General features: G+C 35.8%; 1 long non-coding RNA gene across 1 annotated transcript in view; it reads left to right on the plus strand.

Annotated features, from left to right (window-relative positions):
- Positions 1-24,943, plus strand: part of LOC127429290 (uncharacterized) — a 44,150-nt gene that overhangs the window by 626 nt on the left and 18,581 nt on the right. The window lies entirely within an intron of this gene.

The raw sequence follows: 24,943 nt of genomic DNA on the forward strand, positions 1-24,943 counted from the left end.
CAATTTTACAACTTCATTGCCATGATGTAATGTCAAGAAACCCTAAAACGACTGTAAAAATGACGATTTTAACAACTTTACAGCTCACATAATACATGAATAATACATTCTTTTAAAACAGACTAATTAAGTGCTTTTATAAAATTATAAATATCATATTTCTGCCTTTAAACTCTCCAAAAATTGGCCCTAATTAACTTCCATTGTAAGTGTTTCACTGTAACCCAGATTGGTTTTTTTTTTTTTTTTTTTTTAAGAAAAGGACAGACAAGTCAAACTGTATTTTTGTGGTAATCAACTTTATGCCACAAATGTTGTCGACTGAGCTTAACTTGTATTGAACCTGGAATATTACTTTATGAGTATAAATTGGTACTAATTCTGGAAGAAATATGAGTTCAATTTAAGTGTCACTTTACCCAAGTAGTGTCTTTAGTCCAATTCCTTTCATATGATTTTTTTTTTTTTTTTTTGCTTGCTTTGGAGGACATATTTTGAAGTGGGCATCAGTCCAAGATTGCAGACAGTTCTGACAAAATGCTGAAGGCCATGGTGACATTTCTGAGACAAATGTCCAACCCAGATGGATTTTTAAAAAGCTTTAAGCTTTTGTACCAACAATGTCTAGATTTCCTCCTTACTCATTGTTGCATGCAAGTCATACACTCAGCACTGCATGATTTTTCTCCCTTACAGTGACTTGTATGAACACTTAGTTGTCACAAAAGCACCAAGAAATATTCGTGTGAATATAATTCATGTTTAAAACTCTACAGAAATAATACTATTTTAGAAATGTGTGACCCAAGTCATGTACTGTACTTAATAGTAATTAAACTTATTTAAAAATGACACTACTTTTGTTACACTTTTATTAAATAAAAGTTTATTAGATTACAGTCACTTATTACTTTATAATCTGATTACACCCAACACGGCGAGTAATTTATGACTGTTCTCTCTCAAGCAAAAGCCACATTTGTATTGAGCATTATGGCACTTGTTGTTCATGTCTGCAGTAACATATCCACACAAACATTATATGATGTTCACAAAGATGCGAGGGAGACATTTTTATGTGCTTCTTAGAGATTGCAGGGCCATCTAGAGCATCTCCTTCCATCATTGTAAGCTGTTAAGATGTCACTGTGCCGTTAAGATGCACTTCAAGTCCTTCCTTCTCGTCATACACGTATTGCATGCTTAGCTGTTTTATTTATGGGATTCTAGTGTATATTTAATGTTCATGTAGAATATGCATTGTTGCGATAACTAGATTTTTACATATTCTGAAGAAAATGTGCCTGTGCATAACTCGCCACCACAATGCTTAGATGTACCAAGTGGTTGCTAGTGTGTTGCTAAAATGTTCGGAGTGGTTCTTGGTGCATTGCTAGTGTGTTCTGGGTGGTTGCTAGATGGTCATTTTTGGCCCACGAGCTCATCTCCAAAGTATCTAATTATGTTGGCTTGACAATGCCAGCATACTGTTATTGTACAGACTTTGTTTAGGGATTTTTCAAAATACCTAAACAAAGACCAGTATTTCTGACTGTTCCACCTCCTACAGCTTTCAAGTTACATCCACCAAACTTGGTAAAGACCTTCAGACTGTTCTAACTTAGTGTGCTATGTCTTTTCTAACTGATCAGACTTTCGGTTTTCCTTTATCTGACCTTCAAAGTGGCCAAAAACACCATATTTCTGGACCTATAAAACATACAAAATTCAAGCTTTCAAAGCTATTTTCAGCTTTCAGACAATGCTTTGTCAAACCAGCATCAAACTTTATTTGTCTAGTTATATTCTGGTCTCTATGGCTCAGGTCCTTCCTTTAATGTATTCTGTGGGAAGTTTTTGCCCATTTTATCATCCGCCAGGTGAAAATAAGTCTGATTAGTTTAAAAAGTAATAACACAGTAATACTCTCCTGTATTTGAGGCATCATTCATGTCTGTAGCACAAAAATCAAAGCTGTGCCAAAGATTTATACTTGTGATTAGGGGTTTGTTTAAATCTTGCCTTATAAGCACTGCTAATTATGCTGGATAACAATTATATCATAATTATGCTGTCCAGGTGAACACCTCACAAGGCTTTGAGATATTGTCAATAATGTTCATCATTTTTGTTTTAAACAACATTTATATTGGTTGTGCTTCTTCTTGCTTATGCAGTATTTAAATCACTGGATTTTTACAACCTATCAGTAACGTGCTACTCCACTCTTAATGACAATTAAAAGCTGTTAAAATACAAGGAAACATATTTGAGATAGGATTAATAAAGATCACAAACTAACTGTAGTTATCGAGTCGCAGGTCTCCAAGATTGCATCGTAATTTACTTCACAACATGAGTTGATCACGGCATTATGACTGAATGCATGGCGTGCTGTTTTTCCTCAATTAAAGTCGATTTATTGAGGTTAGAAAGGAATACAAAATGGGAGGATTTAAAGGCATTTGGTTGGTGCCTCAGTAATTATTTTTAAACTCTGTTGCATTGTGATTTGACTCCAATTAGGGCAATGTAAATACTGTGCTTTCAATTAAACCTGGAGATGTTGCAGGTTGCTTGGGTGGCATGGTGGTACGTGTGTTGCCGTGGTAACTGCCAGTGTGAATATTCTGCGTGGGCTTTGTGATGGTGGGTTGTTGTTTTTTTTTTTTTTATATGTGATGGGCAAGAACACCTATGAATGAGTCAGTTCTTATTTTGGGGAAAACAAATATAAAGTAGGGATGTGCCAGGGTGGTCGACTAATCGACTATTTGTCTAACAGCTGACAAGTTGATTAGTGGACTCGACTACTAACATTAAGTAACACGCAGTTGTCAAATTAATTGAGAGATGCAACTTTTTTTGCGTGATAACTTGCTGTGCTTCACAGTCTGCACTTAAAACCCTCTGTTAGAAATTTAGTCTCTTTAATGCTTTAGGTTTAGTCTTTTTATGCACTGTTGTTACAGCAAAGCACTGCATCAACAATACATTTCAAGACGATCACTGTCAGATGTTAAATCCGCTGCTGTGTGTAAAATTCCCGTATTTGTAATGTGCTGTGGAGAGATTAAAGTCTTTTGCTGATTCTGTTTTACACTGCTTAAATAGTTGCAGTAAAAAAGATTTAATCTGCTTGATGTCTGTTGTACTCTCCTCTTCTATCTCTCTCTGCTTTTGTGACAGCTTGATTTTGTGGTCTCTCAGTGGGCAGCTCCGGGCAACATGATGGGCTTCTTAATCTGAGCTTTTCATGGTGTCTGTCAGGGCCAGAGAAGGAGATAGAGAGACAGAGAGAGAAAGTGTGTCCTAGCTTTTGGAAACAGCTGTCTGACCTGACCATGGGGAGCAGCTCCTATTAGACAGAGTCTTATCAAGCATATCTCCTATCTGCTGACAGTGTCACAAACACACACATTCACACACACAGAGGCTCATATGCAGACATGCTCTGATAAAACAGGCATTTTTCTTCTTTCCACTCCATCTCTTCATTCTTATTCTTATCTCCATTTCTTACTTTTTTTTCTATCCTTCATTCTTACCTGTATACCGAAAACATTACTCATTTCAGTGAGGTTATAATGCCAAATAATAAAGACAATACAAAGCACTGTATGGGAGTCTCCAGTGCTGGAGTTTGAACAAGTGCTTTTAGATAATAAAAAAAGAGAAATGATTATGCTTTAATTGAACCTGGTTGTGATGAGAAGGAGGGCGTGGATAAAGGGCAGCCGGAGACGCCAGTTCATGAGAGAGAGAGAGACGCACGCAGCCGCGTTGCATATGTGTCTTTGTTTGTTTACTTTTGTTTTAAGTTAAGTTTCTTATTAAAATTTTGTTTACTTCTCAGCTGGTTCCCGCCGCCTCCTTGCCCATCCATGAACTGTTACACCAGTATATATACTTGTATCATTTATCAAATATTTTTTTATGCATTATAAATTTATTCATAATGCTCTATAATCAATGCTGTGGCAAGCATTGTAATCGGCTTACCTTCATTTTAAGAATATTTGTATACTATTATATGAAAACATTAATTTGAATAACACACACACATGCCCTTGCTAATAATGCACATTATAAACTTTTTTCTTTTTGTAAAATAATTGTAAATATAGCTAATACACTAAAACTTACATATTTATGGTAAAAGCTTTAAAGAGTAAAATGCATTAGGATTTTATTTATAATTTTATGTTGATCATGTGTTCTAAACTTTGAATATAGCAAACAAGTAATATGGACTACTTTAATGATGCTTTTTTTTTTTTTGTTGTCATGTTTGGAGCTTGACAGCCATTGGTCACTGTATGCTTCTGTCGTATGGAAGAGAGCAGTGTGAACATTCTTAAAAAAATATCTCTTTTGTCTTCCACAAAAGATAGAAGGTTGTATGGTTTTGGAACAACATGAGGGTGAGTCAATGATGATTCACCCAAAATGTACCTAAAATGTTCATTATTCCTTTAAAAGAATAACTATGAATACATAAGTGTTATTAGTGTGGTTGCAATTGTTTACGAGAACATATAGCATGCATTTTAAGCCATTATGAATGCATCAAGTATAACGTTATATATTATATATACACATACATAAAAATGTTCCACAAAAATGAGGAGAAAATACAAATCCACAATACGACAGTACAATACAGTAGCCAACTACAAACGTACAATAATATAAAGATAAAAACAATGTGCAGTTCTGTACGGTACACTTTACAACTCAAAAAGTGGCACACATAATTTATAGTGGTATTAAACTGCATTAGAGTGCCTGCAGTTGAGTAAAAAGGGGTGAAAATGCTCTGTGTAAAGGCCCTGCCTCTGTTAAGTGAGGCCTGGGGGGATTTCAACTAGAGAAATAAACTTAAGTGCTCTGTGACAGCTGATATTGTAACAAAAGAAAACAAGAAACAATAACAACACAAAAAATCAGCTCTCTTGATTAATTGTGTGGTTAAAATTGCCACGAGCATTTACAAATGCATCTGTTGTGTGCTAACAAAGACACTAAATGGCAGTTGAAGAGGAGGGAGGGGAGAGAAGATCTGACCTATTGTTCATCATTTATTGCTGATGTTCAGGGCCGTTTGACCGGATAAAATATTACCTGCTTGGATTAAACTAGTGTTGAAAATACATTCTGTTTACTGTTAAGATTACGGGATCATATGCAATATAATTGGTGTCTAAAAAAAACTGACTGGAGAAATTTCTGTTATTTCACAAGATAAATAAGGGACTTTTATGGGATGTAATGGTTTCTCAATTGAGTTTGACTCTGGTCTTAAACACACACACATTAGCAGAGGCAAGTTCAAACACACACAACTCTGTATGCCCACATATAGTACATACAAAAAGTGAGGATGTTTTGACACATTTAATGCAAAAAGCATATCCATCTTCTTTCAGAGTAATCAGAGGCTCTTAATTGAAAATGGTCTAATATTATGACAGGAAAAAAAAAAATATCATTAATTATGTATTTCCAGAATCATGTCAAGTCATTTTTATTGGTACAGCACTTTTCACAACACAAGTTGTTTCAAAGCAGCTTACCTGTTACAGAAAATTATGCTGTAATATCTGTAACGTCTTTAAAGATTGAGCAGTTTAAATGAAAAATGTGATCTAAAATCATGCTTTAAAATTTATTTGTCTCTAGGTCCCCAGGGAGCAAGCCAAAGGTGACTGTAGCAAGGAACCCAAAACTGCTTAATGGAGAAAAAAAAAAAAAACATTGGGAGAAACCAGGCTTAGCTGGGGGAGCCAATTCCCCTCTTGTTGTGTCTATATTTATATCTAAATAAAAAACAACAAATACAATTCACTCGTTTTGCCTCAAATAAATGCCTTTGATTAAAAACAAGATGTTACATGATAAATTAAATTAATAACATCTATGCAGGTGTTTTAAGCATCTTTAAATATTTCCTTTAAATGTTTTTTTTTTTTTTTTTTTCTTTTTTAAAAATTTTAACTTTCAATTTATGTAAAAGCTTCATACAAATTCACACATTGCAGTATTCATGTTATTGTATATTTACATTACTCGGTAATTACTGAGTAATTCAAATAAGTAATACGTTTTCACATCCGATAATTCAGTGGGGCATGAATTACTTACAGTCAGTCCCTGTTAAGAATATTAAAATTAATTGTAATAAAATGTGTAACACTGATAATTGTAGGTTATACCACATCTGTTACCTGCAATTCAAAATCAGAATCTGAATTAGCTTTATTGCCAAGTATGCTTTCACATACAAGGAATTTGCCTTGGTGACAGAAACTTCCACAGAGATAATTAAAAATAAAAAATAGAATAAAAATAAAAAGCGAATAGAAAATATAAGTATATATAGAAATACACAATAAGACTAATATATATATATATATATACACACACACACACCCACACACACACGTATGTACAAATGCAAATCTGTTATATACAGATAGTGCAAGGGAATGTAATGGCAGAAGAGGTAGGATATGTTGGATAAATATAAATAGACAAAACTGTGTATTGCGCATAATTATTCTCAACTGTTCTTGTGTCTGACAGTTCTGGTGCTCAGTGCTCTGTAGTGCCAGCCAGAAGACAACAGTTCAAAAAGGTATTATTATTTAGTTTTATTTCATTATTCATTTGTGTATTTTCACAATTGTTTGATTTTCAGTTGTTTTCCCAGTTGTTCTCTATAAACTGAAACCAAACATTAGGAACCATGCTGAAAAAACTGGTAAGATTTACTTTATTTTTGTTTTGCACATTTTTGCACACAGTTTTTCTAAGTAAATCTTAATGGTATAAACCGAAGTAAAACCTACCTAACTTTATGACATAATATTGATTAAAGTGTGTAAGTAAATTTAACTTAAACATTTCAGTAGATTCAGTAACTTTTACTTGCAAATATGGTATGCATAGTACTTGAACTTAATTCTCAAGTTTTTGCACACAGTTTTTCTAAGTAAATCTTAATGGTATAAAACGAAGTAAAACCTACTTAACTTTATTACATAATATTGATTAAAGTGTTTGAGTAAATCAAACTTACCTATTTTTGTAAATTCAGTTACTTTTATTTGCAAATACGATATACATAGTACTTAAATGAACTTATTCGAACTTAAATAAACATCTAATTAGAATACTTCACATTTTGAATTCCTTTCAAACATATATTTAATCATGTACTACATGACACTTGGAAGCCTTCCACAGAAAAACGTATTGCATGCTTTGTAGTCTATGAGACAACACATACAGCTGCACACACAGACCTCAACACTTGGTGCACAAAACATCGGGATGGTGACACTCAACAGTTAATTATTTTGGTCATGAATGGTTAATTTTGAGTTGATAATGAACTTAAGAGTGCCAAAACAAGAAGACACCAAACGTAACAACAAAATGGTGTAAATAAACTTGCAAACAGTGAAACCATGCAAGCTCATTAATTATTCAAGCCCAGTGCATTCTGGGAACACCAGATTTGAAAAGTTATGTCAGTTTTACTTATTGTATTTACTAGTGAAACTGACTCAAATTGGCAAATAAATATGACAAGATTTTCAGGATTAATACATGATGACACACTGTAAAAATAACAAACAATCATAAAAAAGTATTTACTTATAAGCTAGCGCATTAATTTTTACATGTTTTAAAGTAGAATTTATTTAATATTTTCAAGTTTATGCTTAGACTAAAGAATTTTTCTTTTCAGTGCTGGTAGAAATAGCCCTTGAAACATTTTAACTGTTACAGTATATTATTTACACTTAACATGGCTTCACAATCCTTATGTTCTTTTCCACTCTAAAAAACATACTCTGCAACGGAGTAGATAATGCTTTGAAAAAGTGGTTTATAATGACGTTGAAGGTATAACCTGTTCTCTGATCTCACTGAAAAACATTTACACACCTGCGGCTTTATTACAACTACATTTTTAACCAAAAATACCACACTTGTTCTTTATTGCCTTGCATGCATCTAAGTTTCTCATCTCTTTTAACATCCAATTTACGCAGTTACGACACATTTAAATAGCTTGACAATATAAATTCCAACAGTAACTTATACATTCTGCCTTTGATAATGCTTACGTGTGTATGTGTGTGTTTCTGTATTTGCATGTTATGAGTATATTGTCAGTACAGAGAGAAGTGAATAGAGAATCATTATTGGTTTATTGCGAGTGAGTGTCTCAGGCTCACCAAATAAAATTTTTCTCTTCAAACAATCACTCGGTGTCTCAGAGGAGCCTTGGGCGCAGTAATTAATATGTTTAGCCATAAGTGGCTGCTTCACAGCTATGTTATGTCTGTTTTATTGTAATTACATTTTTTTTTTTTTTTTTTTTTTGGTCTTCTTGGATGAGCAGAACTTAAATGACTGCATGTTCTCCCTCTGAAGTGTTCAATCAGGTGCTCATTAGAGGTGAAAGATAGATTCATCTTTTCTGATTTTTCTCTATTTCTTTCTCGTCTTCTCTCTCCCAATTTTCACTTTTCCTTGGTTTCTCTAAAATGATTTGTCTGTGGAATGAAACAACGAATTACAATTCTGGCATCCGCTGTCATTAAAGGGTGTTGGTGTAATTGCTGGAAAAATGGATTTTGGAAAGATGTTCACACACACACTGATGTCAGGTTTCCACTGTTAACCTGACCTTCATAAACTCTTTATTCTCTTTCCTAGCATGTTAATTTAGCTAATTTACCATTGAAAGTTCAAAGGTCTAGCGTCACCAAACATAATGACAAAAATATGGACTATATTCAAACAGGTTTCCCGAACACTCTCCCCATCTTTCATTAGTCGAAAACAAACAGTCCTTTAAACTGTAGCTAACAAACTAGTGTAAACTGACATATTCTACTATCTGTATTCTCTTTCAGGTCAACAACTGTCATGGCGGAAAAAAACTTTGAAAGAGAATCTTGCTGGGAAAGTTGGGCCATGTCCACACTTATACATTCTTGTTTGAAAACTCATTAATTTTGCTACGTTTACACATCTTGTTCACACTAGAATGCCATTTTCCTTCACCAAAACCAGAGACACTCTCCATAGCCGCATATGTTATAAAAGGTTGACGTTAGGAAACCGAAAACAAAGTGTAAACCGTTAAGTCTGGGCATGGCCTTAGCTGTTGACATATATGTAGCTGGTTATGTAAATAATAATAACATATCTAGTTTATAGCAAAGATATTTGAAGGGTGCACCATTATTACCTTGGTATTAAGGCCATTGCCTTAATACGTTGGCCTGGCATTGAAGCGCTGGCGTATCTGCATGGAGTATGTTTGTTGCCAAAGAGTGTAAAATGTAATCTGGCCTGCAGATGTACCGCTCCCAACTTTGACTTCACCCCACTTTCTTGGTTCATGTCTGTGATTGTGTAGTTGTTGGAATTTTCCATGCTAATGTTAGTTATATTTTCCCTGAGTCTTGATTAAAAGATCTAAGTAAAGGGATTTCAAGGTTATTCTTAGTCTCTGAACCAGATTATGTGTTTCTGTCAGATGCGTGTCAGGTATGCATCAGGTTATGATAGACAAACCTTATGTTGAAGGTCAAAGGTCATTTAATAACTGTTCATTTAAGCCTACTTATCCTCCATACTGACACTCACTTCTCTAGTGCAACTCCTGCTGATGATATCTTTACAATACTGCTTGATTTAGCTTTATGTTCCTGCATCTTGCAGCAGTGAGATATCAGTATGATTTGGCCTAATGGTTAAAGATCTAAGATGGTAACTACAAAGTTGTTGGTTTAAATCCAGCAAGAAATGCTCCAAATAACCATTTCACTCTTGAGCAAAACACTTGACTGCAGGTTGATCATTGATGCATTGATTGATGTTGTCAAAAGCATTCTGCAAGTTGCTATGTATAAAAGCAACTGATAAATTAGTAGTAAATTAATTTGGTACATCTTTAGGGTTTTTAAAGAAATATTCCGGGTTTAAGTTAAGCCAACCAGATCTCATGAAAATTCGTACAGATTTTACGAGTTGGCTGTTTCGTATGATTTCGGACGATTTTGTTCGGATGAATTCGGACGATTTCATCACGAACAAATGCCCAAATGTGTAATGCTGAAGTAAGCGCAAGTTCCGCGCGTGCGAGGTGTCAAGGACATACTTATTAATATTATGCCCTTACCCAAACCCCTTATCTAAACCTAACTGATCAGTAGAAACATGATAGGAAGCTGCTGTGTGTGACAGAAATAACTGTCGCGTATTAGATGGAATGCAGTCCTACGCTATCATACGAATAAGCCAAATTTAGAAAAGTCATACGAATCCTTACGATTTCGCTGTGAGAGAGTGTTGGTTAAGCTAAATCGACAGCTCATATTGCATAATGTTGATTACCACAAATATTCATTTTGACTTGTCCCACCTTTTCTTTAGGTTACAGTGAGGCACTTACAATGAAAATGAATGGGGCCTATCTGTAAATGTTAAAATACTCTATTTCAATAGTATAGTCACAAGACATAAACAAAATGTGTGTTAACATGATTTTGGTGTGATATCACTTACTAGCCTTTTTTGTAAAGTTATATCCAATTTTTGCTTCTTTTTTTTTTTTTTTTTTTTTAAAGAAAAGGAGGTATGAGTCGAAATTATTATTTCTGGTAATAGCAATTATGACATCAGTGCTGTCGATTGAGCTTAACTTGTATTGAACCCAAAATATTCCTTATAAAATAGATATATATATAGATATATAAACATAAAAAGCCCACCACTAATTATCTATGATATTCTGGTCTCTATGGCTCAGCTCCCTCCTTCCTTTTTTGCTCTTTTTATTGTCTGCCAGGTGAAAATCTAAAATCTGATTGCTTTGAAAAGAATTAGCACACCTCTCCTCAAAATGCTGCGCTATTTGAGGTATTCCTCATATCAGTTGTGCAAACAGTGCCTTATGTGATGAAGTTTAATTGATACTTAGGGTTAGGGCTTTGTCCAAATCTATATGACCTTAAGTATAAGCAGTAGTAACAAAACACTGTAGATGACTCCATCAGAAACTAACTGGGTTTATGCACGTCATCTCTTCTTGTTTAGTTTACAACAAAAATCTGTTATGTCTCATTATGGGTGTTTAATGAAATCTAATAATTTCTAGTAAAATTATTTCGCAGTCTCCTGAAAGCTTGATTCAGCTCCAAGCTGCTCCGTAAAAGAGCGAGTTTGTGTAATTTGTTGATAATGGGTTTTATAGAATGTGTTGTCATAAAGGAAGGTGTTTTCGTTTCATATTAAACTCTCATTGAAAGATGACATCCCTTTCATTGCACCTCTACGTTACGGTTTAAGTACCCTCTTTGCAGGTGTTTGTGTAGTAAGAGCCATAGATGTAATGTGGAGTTGCTCAGTGTAAAGCCTATAGTGTCTTAATTAGCAAAGATTCTGCTGTGAAAGCCCCCAAGTGCTTGAATTAGCCATAAAAAAAACACAAAAAAACAGAATCCAGTGTGTTAATCAACGCCAATGCATATTCAAAGAGATCTTGAGCTACTGTTAAGGCATACAGATAAACACATACAGTATACGCATGTATACGTTTTGCATAAAATAATAGTGAGTTAGGGACTTACTCTACTATTTGCTTGTACAAATGCAGTGCACAGCACAAGAAGTCAGTTAATATGAATGAATGAGTTCTTGACAGGTGGGGGCCAGGGACCCCAGGATTTGACTGGTCTATTCAGCAGTAATTTTACTCTATAAATGTCTGGCCTAATCCACCTCCAGACAAAGCAGAGTAGCATTAGAGACACAAAAGCTACGCAAAGACCCTGAGTACTCCTCATTAAACAGCATGCAGCTCTTCACGCTAACACTAATAAAGACCAGCGCCACCACCACCCTCTTATCTTATTATCTTTAAATCCGCTCTGATACTTTGCTTAGAGAAAGCACTCTTGCCTCCCTCCGAGGAAATGCCCATTTAGGTTTTGTCCCTGGTTTGGCTTTTTAAATAAATTCTTCTTTTACAAACAATCAGAATGCCCCATCAGCCTGTAAATCAAGAGGGCCTCTCTAAAAGCCAGACTTATGATATATTTAAAATAGAGGGGATGTAGCCCGCTTCACTCCATAATGCAACCCAAACGTGGTTCTTCCAATCTAATAGATGTGATTGTAAATCTCACAAAATGTTCCTAACACATAAATGCATTTGAAATTATGCTCATAATAGGAGCTTTGCAATGTAACTTTTTCATTTTCTGTTTTTGATGGTTAAAATCAATGTTTTTCTTATCTTTTTTTTTTTTTTTCAGACTTTCCCAAAAATGAGAGTGCATATGTAGGCCCAAAAACAGACGCATGACTGATTGGTCTCTTAAAAGTCCTGTCATTTCCCTTCATCCTCCCAAGAAAAACGAATTAAAACCAAATTCGCGAGCAGGTGCAAGTATCGGCCGCCATTGATAGGTGAATCTTGCCGAACAGCATGAGAGAAGTGTTGGAAATGAGATCCTGCTGCCGGACCACTTTACAAAACCAGACCAGCCTCCTCCTCACAATATGTATTACAAATTGGCTATTTGTATTGAGGCTCTTCGGGGGCCCAAGGCACCGAGGGCACACATTCCCTTGGGACGGAGGGTCTATAGAAGGGTCTTTTTAGCACCGTGTGGGGATGATGGGATGAGAAAGAGAGAGAGAGAGAGAGAGAGAAGGCCCCGATTATGGTAGAAAATTATGTCACGGGAGTGCACGCGGTGTCATTAATGCCACCCTCTCTTTTTCCTGACTCTCTCAGGGGCCTCACGCGCTCTCATCAGAATGCTAATTTACCATTTAAGAGTCCTCCCCCACACGCCCCTTCTCAATGGACTTTCTGCCAGGAAAAAAGACAAAACGCACGCGTAGCTCGAGCGCACAGATGCAGAGAGTCGCCAGCCATGCGCGGTGGCACTTCTCGCCCATGTGCATTCAACCCCAATTTATTAACCCGCAGGGCTCAAAGCGAGCAGGTACCCCTGTACGGTGAGGCACAGATTTTTAAATGCGCATCTCATTTCTCAATTGGCTGCTCTGGCCACTTTTGTTAAGAGAGGGGACATTTTTTCACCCGAGCGCCTCCCTTCCCTTATTTAACATCAAAAGGCCATGTTCCAAAATCTAGTGAGCTGCCTAGATAGGCAGAATTTTAAGGCATTATGGGCTCTCACCGACACAAAGACTATTCCAAAAGGTAGACAGCAACATTATAGACAAATTTAAAATAATTTTTCGGGTTGAAAACAAGTTCAGCTCAATCAATAGCATTTGTGGCATAATATTGGTTACCAGAAAAAACAGATATCGAAAGATTTGAGGTTAAAGAGAGGCACTTACAATGGAAGTGAATGGGCCAATTTTTTGGAATGTTTAAGTGCTGCAATGTGAAGATTATAATTTTTATAAAAGCACTTAAGTGGATTCTTCTTGTGTATTATTTTAACTGTAAAGTTGTTTACAGTAAATCGTCGTTTTTAGGGTCATTTTAGGGTTTGCGGCATTTCGTCATCATTGCAATGAAGCTGTAAAATTGGATATAACTTTACACAGAAAAGGTTTGGAAGTTATTTTATGACATTAAAATCATGTTAACATGCAAATTGTTTACGTCTTGTGTCTATACTTTTGAAACAGTGAGTATTTTATTGCTTTCAGACTGGCCCCATTCACTTCCATTGTAAGTGCCTCACTGTAACGCAGATGTTTGCTCTTTTTTTTTAAAGGAAGGACAAATCGAAATACATTTTTATGGAAATCAATATTAGTCATATGCCAAAAATGCTGTTGATTGGTCTAAACTTAAATTGAACCTGGAATATTCCTTTAAGGCAGTATCACGTGTGAAAGCCGGAAATAAAAAAAGAAGTAATTCTGACTATATATCACTATATAGTTTTTATTGTGCATATTTTTATCACACAACTGTGACTTTATGTCTAGCAATTCCAACTTCATCATGCAATTGCAAAATTCCGACTTTATAAAGTCTAAATTGTGAAGTAAAAAGTCAGAATTACCTTTCTTATTTTATTTTATTTTTTATTTATTCATTTTTTTGGCAGGATCAAGGCACCCTAATATCCTACGAAGGCAAACCAATAATGCATTGTGACAAAGATTGTGAAAATAATGCTGTAGGGGCCGTTCGCACAGGATGCATTCTTGCATCTGTAAAAAAAAATTTCGTAGTGCCGATTTGCACCCATGTTGTAAATAACACCTGCCACACAGCGCTGCTTTTTGCACCCCAGTAGCCTATTGGAAACATAGAAATTTACAACAAACTGCATTGTGAGTGTCACTTCAGTGTGCTTTTTAACCCATGTACGATTCTGTGTTTGTCACACTCTTTTTCCCATTAAATAACAATTGTGTTAGTACAGTAATATGGTATTTAGATAGTAACCATGTTTAATTTTGTGGTTACTATGATTTTACTACAAAATACCATGGTGATACTATGGTTTCTGTAGTAAAACCATGGTTAATTTTTGTAAAGGAAGGTTAGGGTTATGTTTAGGGGTAGGGGTTGGTGGAGGGTGTCTGTGGGACTCTAAATAAACCTAATAAACATGCTGCAGTGATGCCCCTATACTGTTAATTAATTATTTAATTAGTGGTGCAAATAGTATCTGTCACTATTTGCACTGGGGTGTAAATAGCATCTACCATTTTTTATTTAATCATTATTGTTGGTCTATGTAAACAGACATCATACTGACGTATTTGGCCATGAGAGTTGTGGTTTAAGACATTGTCAAATTTAGCCTTGGTGAACGGCTTTTTAGAAAGCAGCTGTCTTTGTAGGCAGTATATAGTTAGGCAGTTCGCTAATTTTTGGAACAGAGCCCAAATCCCCCTCTTGATCCTGCCTGAGAATTAACACACTCTGAGAAGCAGCTCATGGGCAGGTTGAAAATAAAACACTTTAAAGCGATTTTTTTTGTTTGGCCCCATGCGCTCCCTTGACGGATCTCGGATGAAGGGCTCAAATAGAGAGTGATAGCGCTCTAATTGCGGGCAGTTGTCATATGGAGATATTTGAATAGAGATTACAGAAGCCACTTCACGCAAATCCACTCCCGTCTAGAGCAGTAAAGTGATGAGAGATCCAGAGAAACTGAGGGATTACACAAATGGACTACACTTACCCAATTAACACTCTAACAAGAGACAAAACGCTCTGCTTAACATTTCAAAAGCGCTGTTTTGGGCTATTCAGTCTATACCGTGCCGCATATCTAATGCCAGATTAGTGATGATAACAGATATTTGTAATCCGGGTGAAGAGAAGTAAATCTCCCCATGTGACTTCCTTGTGAAATTAGAAGGTGGCACAGGTTTAAAATTGGTTGCAAGAATAAAAATAGTTGGTCAGCGTGTTTACGTTGTGTATATAAAATAGACCTATATTATAAAAATGGCAATTTGGGGTTCTTACAGTAGCTAAATGTAGAAAATTGTCTCTTTCTGGTCCCTTAATGTGTCAAGTAGGCCCACATACACTTTCAGTTAACCTTTCAAATGAACATTTGTAGATGTATATACGTACGTTTAAATGGTGTTACTCTATGAAATTGATTGTTTTTCCTCTATAGGCCTAGATACACTGTAAAAAGTGATAAACTGCAATTGTTACCTTAAATGGATAGTTCACCCAAAATGAAAATTCTCTCATCATTTACTGACCCTCATGCCATCCCAGATTTATATGACTTTCTTTCTTCTGCTGAACACAAACAAAGATTTTTAGAAGAATATCTCAGCTCTGTAGGTCCATACAATGCAAGTGAAGAGGTACCAACATTTTGAAGCTCCAAAAAGCACATAAAGGCAGCATAAAAACAACCCATACGACTCCAGTGGTTAAATCCATTTCTTAAGAAGCGATATGATAAGTGTGGGTGAGAAACAGATCAATATTTAATTCATTTTTACTATCAGTCTCAACTTTCACATTCTTCTTTTGTTTTTGGTGATTCACATTCTTCACCACCTACTGGGCAGGGGGGAGAATTTATAGGCTAAAAAAAAAAAAACATAAATATTGATCTGTTTCTCACACACCTATCATATCACTTCTGAAGGTATGGATTTAACCACTGGAGTCTCCTGGATTACGTTTATGCTGCGTTTATGTGCATTTTGAAACTTCATTCACATGCATTGTATGGACCTACAGAGCTGTAATGTTCTTCTAAAATCTTTGTTTGTGTTCAGCAGAAGAAAGAAAGTCATGCACATCTGGGATGGCATGAAAGTGAGTTAGACAGACAGACAGACAGACTGTTAAAAGTGATAACAGGCAATTGTCAGGGTACAATACATAGTAAGCTCAATCGACAGCATTTGTGGCATAATATTGATTACCACAAACTGTCCCTCTTTAAAAAAGAAAGAAAAGAGGGACAAATCTGGGTTACAGTGAGACACTTACAATGGAAGTTAATGGGGCCAATCTGTAAACATTAAAATACAAAAGTATAGCCACAAGATGTAAACAATATGTGCTTTTATAAGATTAAAGCTTCACATTTCTGCCTCTTAAACCATCCAAAAATTGGCCCCCTTCACTTCCATTGTAAGTCCATTGTAAGTGCATCACTGTAACCCAGATTTTAGCTTTTTTTTTAAGAAAAGAGTTGAAATTATTTTTTTATTATTTTTTTTATTATTATTTTATTTTATTTTTTTGTGGTAATCAGCATTATGCCACAAATGCTGTCTCTTGAACTCAACTTGTATTGAACCCGGAATATTCCTTTAAAGCTTTTTCTACCTGACCGTACCCTAAAAAAATGTGTTTAGTCAGATAGATTTATAGGACATAATAAATAATATTTTTGACTTGAATCAAACCAGATAATAGATGTAGCAATGTAGCATTTTTTTTTTTTTTTTTTTTTTTTTTTTAACAGTAGGCCTATATTTTTCTTTTCTTTTACAACATACTCATGGAAAGAAAAAAGGCTGTTTTTTCCTCATCTGCAGGGGTAGTGTGAAGTGTATATTTAGTTTTTTGAGCTGTGTGTGTGTGTGTAAATAGCTTCACTAATAATTGCGTTTGAAAAGCGCTGATTTATGGCCGTTGTTGAATGCGGGCCATGATGAGAGGGCCGGTGGTAAGTGTATTTGGATGCCTCTGTGTGATGGTGGCGTAAATAGGCGCTTTATTTATTGCCGTGCTGGGGCCCTCCGCGCGGAAGAGCGCCTCCCCAAATTGAAATATAGCGCGAGTTTACTCTGCTGATTAGGGCTCGAGCACTGCAGACGCCCAAGGCTATCATCAAACAGAGAACAGCGCGAGCTGACACCTAATTGTGGCGGGATTAATGTGCGCGGAGTGACAACAAATAACCCCGCGTGTCAGCGCGAGCGACTGGTGGCTCACAATGGATGGGGCATTGGGCGTTGGGTGTGAGGCCACGTGGGAGCCTAATGTCGCGTAATGCGTGATAATCCTATAACCGCTTGATTTAGGGATTGTAGGTGTCCTACTAAGAGTGATATTATTTCAAAATTAAATACATAGAATTATTTGTTAGGCCAACATTCCATTTTCATATAGGCTAGTACCTCTAATAAGCATGAATGGTGGATTTGCAAGGGACAATGCATTTATTGTAGTGGGAATTTGGGGTGTTTAAATTATTTTTATGAATAAAATGGTTGGCCAACGCATTTATCGTTAATACAAATAAGCTACATGTTTCGTATATGCTCATGGTTGGGTAGCATTCTTGTTAAATCTTGTTATTCTTCCTTTAAAGAATAAACAAATTGCATTTGCTTATTCTTTAAAGGAATATTCCGGGTTCAATACAAGTTCAACTTATTTGTGACTTCATTTGTGGCTTAATGTTGAATACCATAACAAATAATTTCGAATCTTACCTCCTTTTCTTTAAAAATCAAGGTTACAGTGAAACACTTACAATGGAAGTTAATTAGGGCCAATATTTGGAGGGTTTATATAATTTTATAAAAGCACACATTAATTCTGTCAAAACTTGTGTATTATTTGAGCTGTAAAGTTGTGTAAATCTTTTTTACGGTCGTTTTAAGGTTTAAGGCGTAACATCGTCATGGCAATGAAGTTGTAAAATTGGCTTTAACTTTACACAGAAAAGGTTAGTAAGTGAATTTATCACACTGAAATCATGTTAACATGCATATTGTTTACGTCTTGTGGCTATACTTTTGAAACAGTGAGTATTTTAACGTTTACAGATTGGCCCCATTCACTTCCATTGGAAGTGCCTCACTGCTTTTTTTTTTTTTCTTTAAGAATAAAAGGAACTTGAAATACATTTTTGTGGTAATCAGCATTATGCCACAAATTCTGTCAGTTGAGCTTAACTTATATTAAATCCAGAATATTTATTTAACGACATTCATGATACATTTTTCTGCATTGGTTTGGATTGAAATGTACTTCACCCCTATACGGGATGAATTGCAATGTCCCACTTAGGGTCTTTTTAAGATAGAACAACACCATTTTTATTGCAACCCACTTCACTGTAGGCCCAACTGATCTCAGAATTGAATTCATAAATTGGTTCACAAGCAGTAGCCTAATGTAACACATTAAGGAACTACATCATTTTGTTTGTAGGGTAACAATGTTCCCAAAGTTTAAATCCTTTATACCCCTCCCCCGACACAAACAAAGCACCAATGAGAGTCTGTGCCTCTAGCCCTGCGGATTGCAAGCATCTCTACAGACGTTCATCCAAGCGTTACCATATAAACTTGCAATAAAACAGAGCCGCATGATAACCTTTACCGTAATTCATCACCGAGCGTGCCGGTGACTGAGGGGGGCCCTTCACAGACCGATAATTTGATTACTACAACATCTGTAACATCAATAATGTCCGATAAGATTGTTTTGCACAACCAAACATGCCGTGGCCATAAAAGAGAGAGAGAGAGAGGGATAGGAAGGTGTCATCAGTTATGCCTCTATCTCTTTGACATTTCTCTTGCATTTCCGATTAGGTGAGCATGCAAGATTAGAGATTATCCACATGGCCACACCAGGGCGTTTGACGGTGACTCTGCTCTGGTGCAGATCAGTAACATATGGGACAATGTTCCTTGCAAAAAATTTGAGTAGGATTGTATAGTGAAGTATATAGCATATGCCTACCAGTCAATTGTTTGGACATACCTATTCATTAATTATTATTTGGCATTCCACATTTTGGAATATTAGTAAAGTCAACCAAACTATGAAACTACTACACTAATTAACACTAATGGGATTATGGTATAGTGACCAAGAAAGTTACTTCTCATATCTTATATTTTCACTTCTTTAAAGTATAGCCATCCCATTGCCTATAGAGCATTTCAGCCATGACGTCAATTTGTAGGTGAACCCGGAAGACTAATTCACCATGGGTTCCCTCAGGATGGGTTTAGATTTTTATAATGGGGTTTTGAATTTATGAGTAAAATAAGATCTGTGGTAAACATTACTTGATGATACATGGACATTAACATAAATGACACACAGTCATACCTCAAACGTGAATTTTGAAGCCGCTGTGTGTTTTAAAAAAAAAGTATGTAATTCACTACAGCCATGTATCGTCAATTAATGTTTACTACAGACCGTATTTTACTCATAAGTTCAAAAACCTGATTATAAAAACCCATAGAAAAATCACGAGGGAACCTATGGTGGATAATCTTCCGGGTTTTTGGACTACAAGCTGAACAGCTCTATTTCCTAGCTCTGCACATTCTGGGCATTCTGTCGATCAACTACCAACTTCATTAGGTTAGATAAGATGGGATGCTTTTAAACAGTATTAAAGGAGTTTCAAAGTTTTCATGTGTGTTTTGCAGTTTTGCAAAGAAATACATAGGCACAATTTATTTTGGTCAATCATAATATAGTAGGCTTATAATAATAGTGTAGTACAACATATTATAGGATAGTGCAACATAGTACACTCACTGCGCACTTTATTAGGAACATTATGGTCCTAATAAAGTGCCTGACGTGGTCTTCTGCCGTTGTAGCCCATCCACCTCAAGGTTCGACGTGTTGTGCATTCTGAGATGCTATATTCTGCTCACTACAGAGTGGTTATCTGAGTTACCATAGCCTTTCTGTCAGCTCGAAGCAGTCTGGCCATTCTCCGTTAACTTCTCTCATCAACAAGGCCTTTCTGTCCGCAGAACTGACGCTCACTGGATGTTTTTTGGTTTTGGCACCATTTTGAGTAAATTCAGCAGTTACAGAAATACTCAAACCAGCCCATATGGCACCAACAATCATGCTACGGTCTAAATCACTGAGATCACATGTTTTCTCCATTCTGATGGTTAATGTGAACATTATCTGAAGCTCCTGACCCATATCAGCATGATTTTATCCATTCCACTGCTGCCACACGGCTGGCTGATTAGATAATCACATGAATAAGTAGGTGTACAGGTGTTCCTAATAAAGGGCTCAGTGAGTGTATAGTACAACACAGTATAATATGCTTAATAGTAAAGTTCAACATTGTACACCAGAGGGGGCCTGGGTAGCTCAGTGGTAAAAGACGCTGGCTACCACCCCTGGAGTTCGCCAGTTCGCTGGCGAATCACTACGCGACCACAAGGACTTAAAAGTGCACTGGGAATTGGGCATTCCAAATTGGGTGAAAAAAGGGGAAAAATCCATAAATTTTATAAAACATTGTACACCAGGCTTATAGTAGAGTACAGCATAGAATATTAGGCATATAGTATACTGTATAGTAAAGTATTGTATATCAGTCAAAAGGACCCACCTATTCATTTATTATTATTAGCCCTGCTGTTTTCCACATTTTAGAATATTAGTGATGTCATCAAAATTATTTTGGTCAATTTATTTTAGTATAGTATATATACAGCATAATATAATAGGCTTATAGTATGGTATAATATAATTTAGTATAGTATATCAGTCAAAAGTATGGACATATCTATTTATTTATTATTATTAGCCTTGCCGTCATCCACATTTTAGAAGGACAAGTCATCAAAATAATTTTGGTTAATTTATTTTATTATAGTATAATACAGCATAGTATTATAAGCTTATAGTAATGGTATAGTACAGCAGCATAGTACAACATAGTATAATAGGCTTATAGTATAGTGTAGTACAGTACAGCATAGTATACTAGGCCTTTAATATAGTATACAGTAGTATGGAATAGTAATATATGCCAGTCAAAATTTGGAGACACCTATTCATTTATTATTATTAGGCCTGCTTTTTTTTTTTTTTTTTTTGTATAGTGCTTTTCACAACAAACATCGTTTCAAAGCAGCTTTACAGAAAATCATGCATTAACAGAAAATGAAACTGCAACATCTATAAAGTCATAGAGTGATCATTGTGTAGTTTGATTAAATATGATTGTAAATTGTGTATAAAAATTAAATAATTAAATAATAATTGTATTTAGAACCCCAGTGAGCAAGCCGAAGGCGACTGTGGCAAGGAACACTAAAGTCTAAAGATGTTGGTTAATGGAGAAAAATAACCATGGGAGAAACCAAGCTCACTGTGGAGGCCAGTTCCCCTCTGGCTAACCATCATGAATATAATGCCAATATTAGTTATTTATGTGCAGTGTAAGTCATGGTTTAAGATTAGTAAACTAAGTAAGTGTTAAGGTCCAGTGTTTAAAAAAAAATAGATTTTTTTATGAACTGTAAGATGAATGACTAATGTCTTTGAAGTCCATCTTAGAGAATAATGGTGAAGTCATCAAAATTATGAAACTAATCTATAGTTACTACTTATATTTTAGCTTCTTAAAAGTATAGCTACCATTGCTTAGATTACAGCTCTGCATATAGTGAAATGCATAGTATACAGTACAGTATGGTGTAGTTACAATGTACAAAGTACAGTAAAGTTATTATAAATATAGTAGGCTATAGTAGAGTGTAGTGTAGAATAGTACCTATAGATTGGATATCTCCTGAGATCTGTGATTGGTTTGACTGAAGCACACTGACAGTGTTGTGCCCATGATTACCCTAAATCAGTTTTCATGCTCCTGTATTGCTCTCACCTGCTTCATAATGAGTTTAAATCGTAGGTTGAGAGACATAACCCGTCTGCACGGTTTAAACCCCCCACACAAATGCGAAGGAAACACTTACAACTGGATATAAATGTTTTGCCTAACCAGAGGAAGCATTGCGCTCACAATCCAATCGCGTGATCCATTAAGCTCATTTATTAAACGCAATTTGCCTTGTGTCATTGAGTTGAGTAACGCCTCGGAGCTAAGAACGGTGAGACACATGCGACCACCGCGCAGGACAGCGGGGAACACGGATCTGACACGCGGAATTAGGAGGCAATTAAGAGGAGGTGGTTCCTGGATAAACGGTGGACACCTATAGACAGCACCGGGCGAGTGTAATGTCAGTTTAATTGCTGTATTCTGATCGCTCTTTAATGGCGCTATCACCCTCTGAAGCTCTTGTTGCTTGTGCAAATGACACTTGATCGTTATTATTGGTCAGTGTGGTGGCCTAACAAAATTCACCCGGGCAAGTTTTCACAAGGGCCTTATCTCAGTAACAATTAGGTTTGGAGGCAAAAGTCCAATTACACAAACACTTGTTTTTTTTCTAGCAACGGATTGGTAGGTTGGTTTTCAAAGTTCAAAAATAGGCTAATTAGAATATTGTTTGTGATTTTTTTTTTTTTCTTTAGACAAGGGTAAATTGAAGGTTGATTTTAATTGAAAGGTTGAACTTTGTTTTGATAAAGCTAATTTTCATATGCCAGGTTGTCACGTGTTTTGTTTGCTAATTTATACAATGTATTAATTACGATGTTTTTTATATTAAAACAATGTTTTGATATATTTTTTATTTTTTTCACATTTGTAAATTGTTTTGTGCTTTATGGTTTTACTGTTAACAATTGATGAAAAGCCTTTATTAGGCTATTTAACGACAGGATCCTATTTTGACAAAATGTCCCGCTATAGTAAAATATTATCTATTTATATAGAAATTCTATTTATATTAAAATAAGCCCACCCTGAGAAATATTCACTAGAATAAATTCAGTTCACAACCTCTAAATTTTGTTGTTTATCTGCCATTCTAAAAGGCTTTGCGGGCCTGCTTCACACTGTTCCCGCGCGCAGAGATGCATGATTAGGTGTTTGTTATGTGTTGACTAATATGAGCACGATTTCTTTGTACCACATCAGGTATCTTTAAATCATATTTGATTTGAGTTTTGCAATCCCCCATTTGTTCTGCTTTGCGGTGGCTGTTTTTTTGCCCCTGATTTTCACTATTAGGCATATTAAAGGCCTGGCGCGCGCAGGCAGCAGAGGTACTATGTTCAAGGTTGAGTTACTTTTGGGGCTTTTTGTGTGAGCTATTTGTCTCAGCAGTCAGTACTGTTAATGTTACATTAGGTGTTTGATGTTTCATCATTCCAACCAATATTGCGTGAGATAACGAATGTAAAATGAAACCGCGAGGAACACGTTTGAATTCCCTGAGAAGGTGCGAGGGGGGAAAATTCCACGCGCCATGCCTATTAGCCTGGGTAATTTATTTTGTGTATGTCAGAAAACAAGAAGGCCAGAAAAAAAGGAATATGGAGCTTTTTTTCCATTACCAAACATTACAATCTTATTTCCATCACTGCACCGTTAAGTAATTTGCGAAAAGCCAACAGAGTCTGGCGCGCCGCGCGCGCTGCGTGTTTAAACCCATTACTTTACCTTTTAATCAAACCTCGCGCTCGTGTCAAAACGCGCCGTTTTCGCTGTGCATCTCTCCAAGCTCGTTCCAGTTCACCGGATGACCTTGAAAATGTTTGCTCTCCTAAACGTCTCTCTCTCTCTCTCTCTCTCTCTCTCTCTCTCCCTCTCTCCCTCTCTCCCTCTCCCTCTTTTACAACACACACACACACACACACACACACACACACACACACACACATACATACACACACACACATACATACACACACACACATAGACTAATGCATAGTTAGGCATCTTGATTCCATAATTCTGCAAGGCTAGGAAAATGAACAGCTTTGTTTTTGATGCACATAACTGTGCTTTGGCAAAGCAGCGTCAACAGGAGTATAATTAAACAGGAGATGATAATGATGATTGTGATGAGGTTGATGATGACAGCCTTCACCAGAACGAATAACTTTTTTGAAAGTCTAAATCTATAATCTAAATTAGTTTGGCGTCCATTTACTCTCTGAAAAACTTTTGTTCAAGCTGTTGGAGATTGATTGGTATATCAGACTATTTAGATTCTTCTTGCCTGTATAGCATGCATTAATGATAATGCACTTAAAGAAAAATAGGTGATGTCAACATGTCAAATGGAGACCATGTGAAGATTAAATGCTTCAAAGAAAGCTTGTATTTATTAGTTTGAGATTAAATGCACTGAGATGGCTGTGACCGTACATTAATGTTCCCTTCATTTACAAATGTATTATAGTTTATTCATATGCGGTTATAACAACATGCATACAAAGGTTGATTTTTGTGCCAAATTGTGAGCCATTTACCTCGTTATAAATGCTTAATAACAGTTATTCAACATTAGAAACCTATAAAAGGGTTCATTAATGACAAGTAATTTGTTTAAAAATGTTTTATAATTTATCAATATGCGGTTATAACAACATGCATAAAAAGGAGGACTTTTGTGCCATACATGCCAAATAGTGAGCCATTTTACCTCATGTTATAAATGCTTAATAACACTTAGTCTACATTAGTAACCTATAAAGGGGTTCATTAATGGCAAGTATTTTTAATTTTTTTTTACAAATGTATTATAATTTATTTATATGCTGATA

Source organism: Myxocyprinus asiaticus, chromosome 38 (assembly GCF_019703515.2).
Source record: "Myxocyprinus asiaticus isolate MX2 ecotype Aquarium Trade chromosome 38, UBuf_Myxa_2, whole genome shotgun sequence".
Classification (NCBI taxonomy): Eukaryota; Metazoa; Chordata; class Actinopteri; order Cypriniformes; family Catostomidae; genus Myxocyprinus; species Myxocyprinus asiaticus.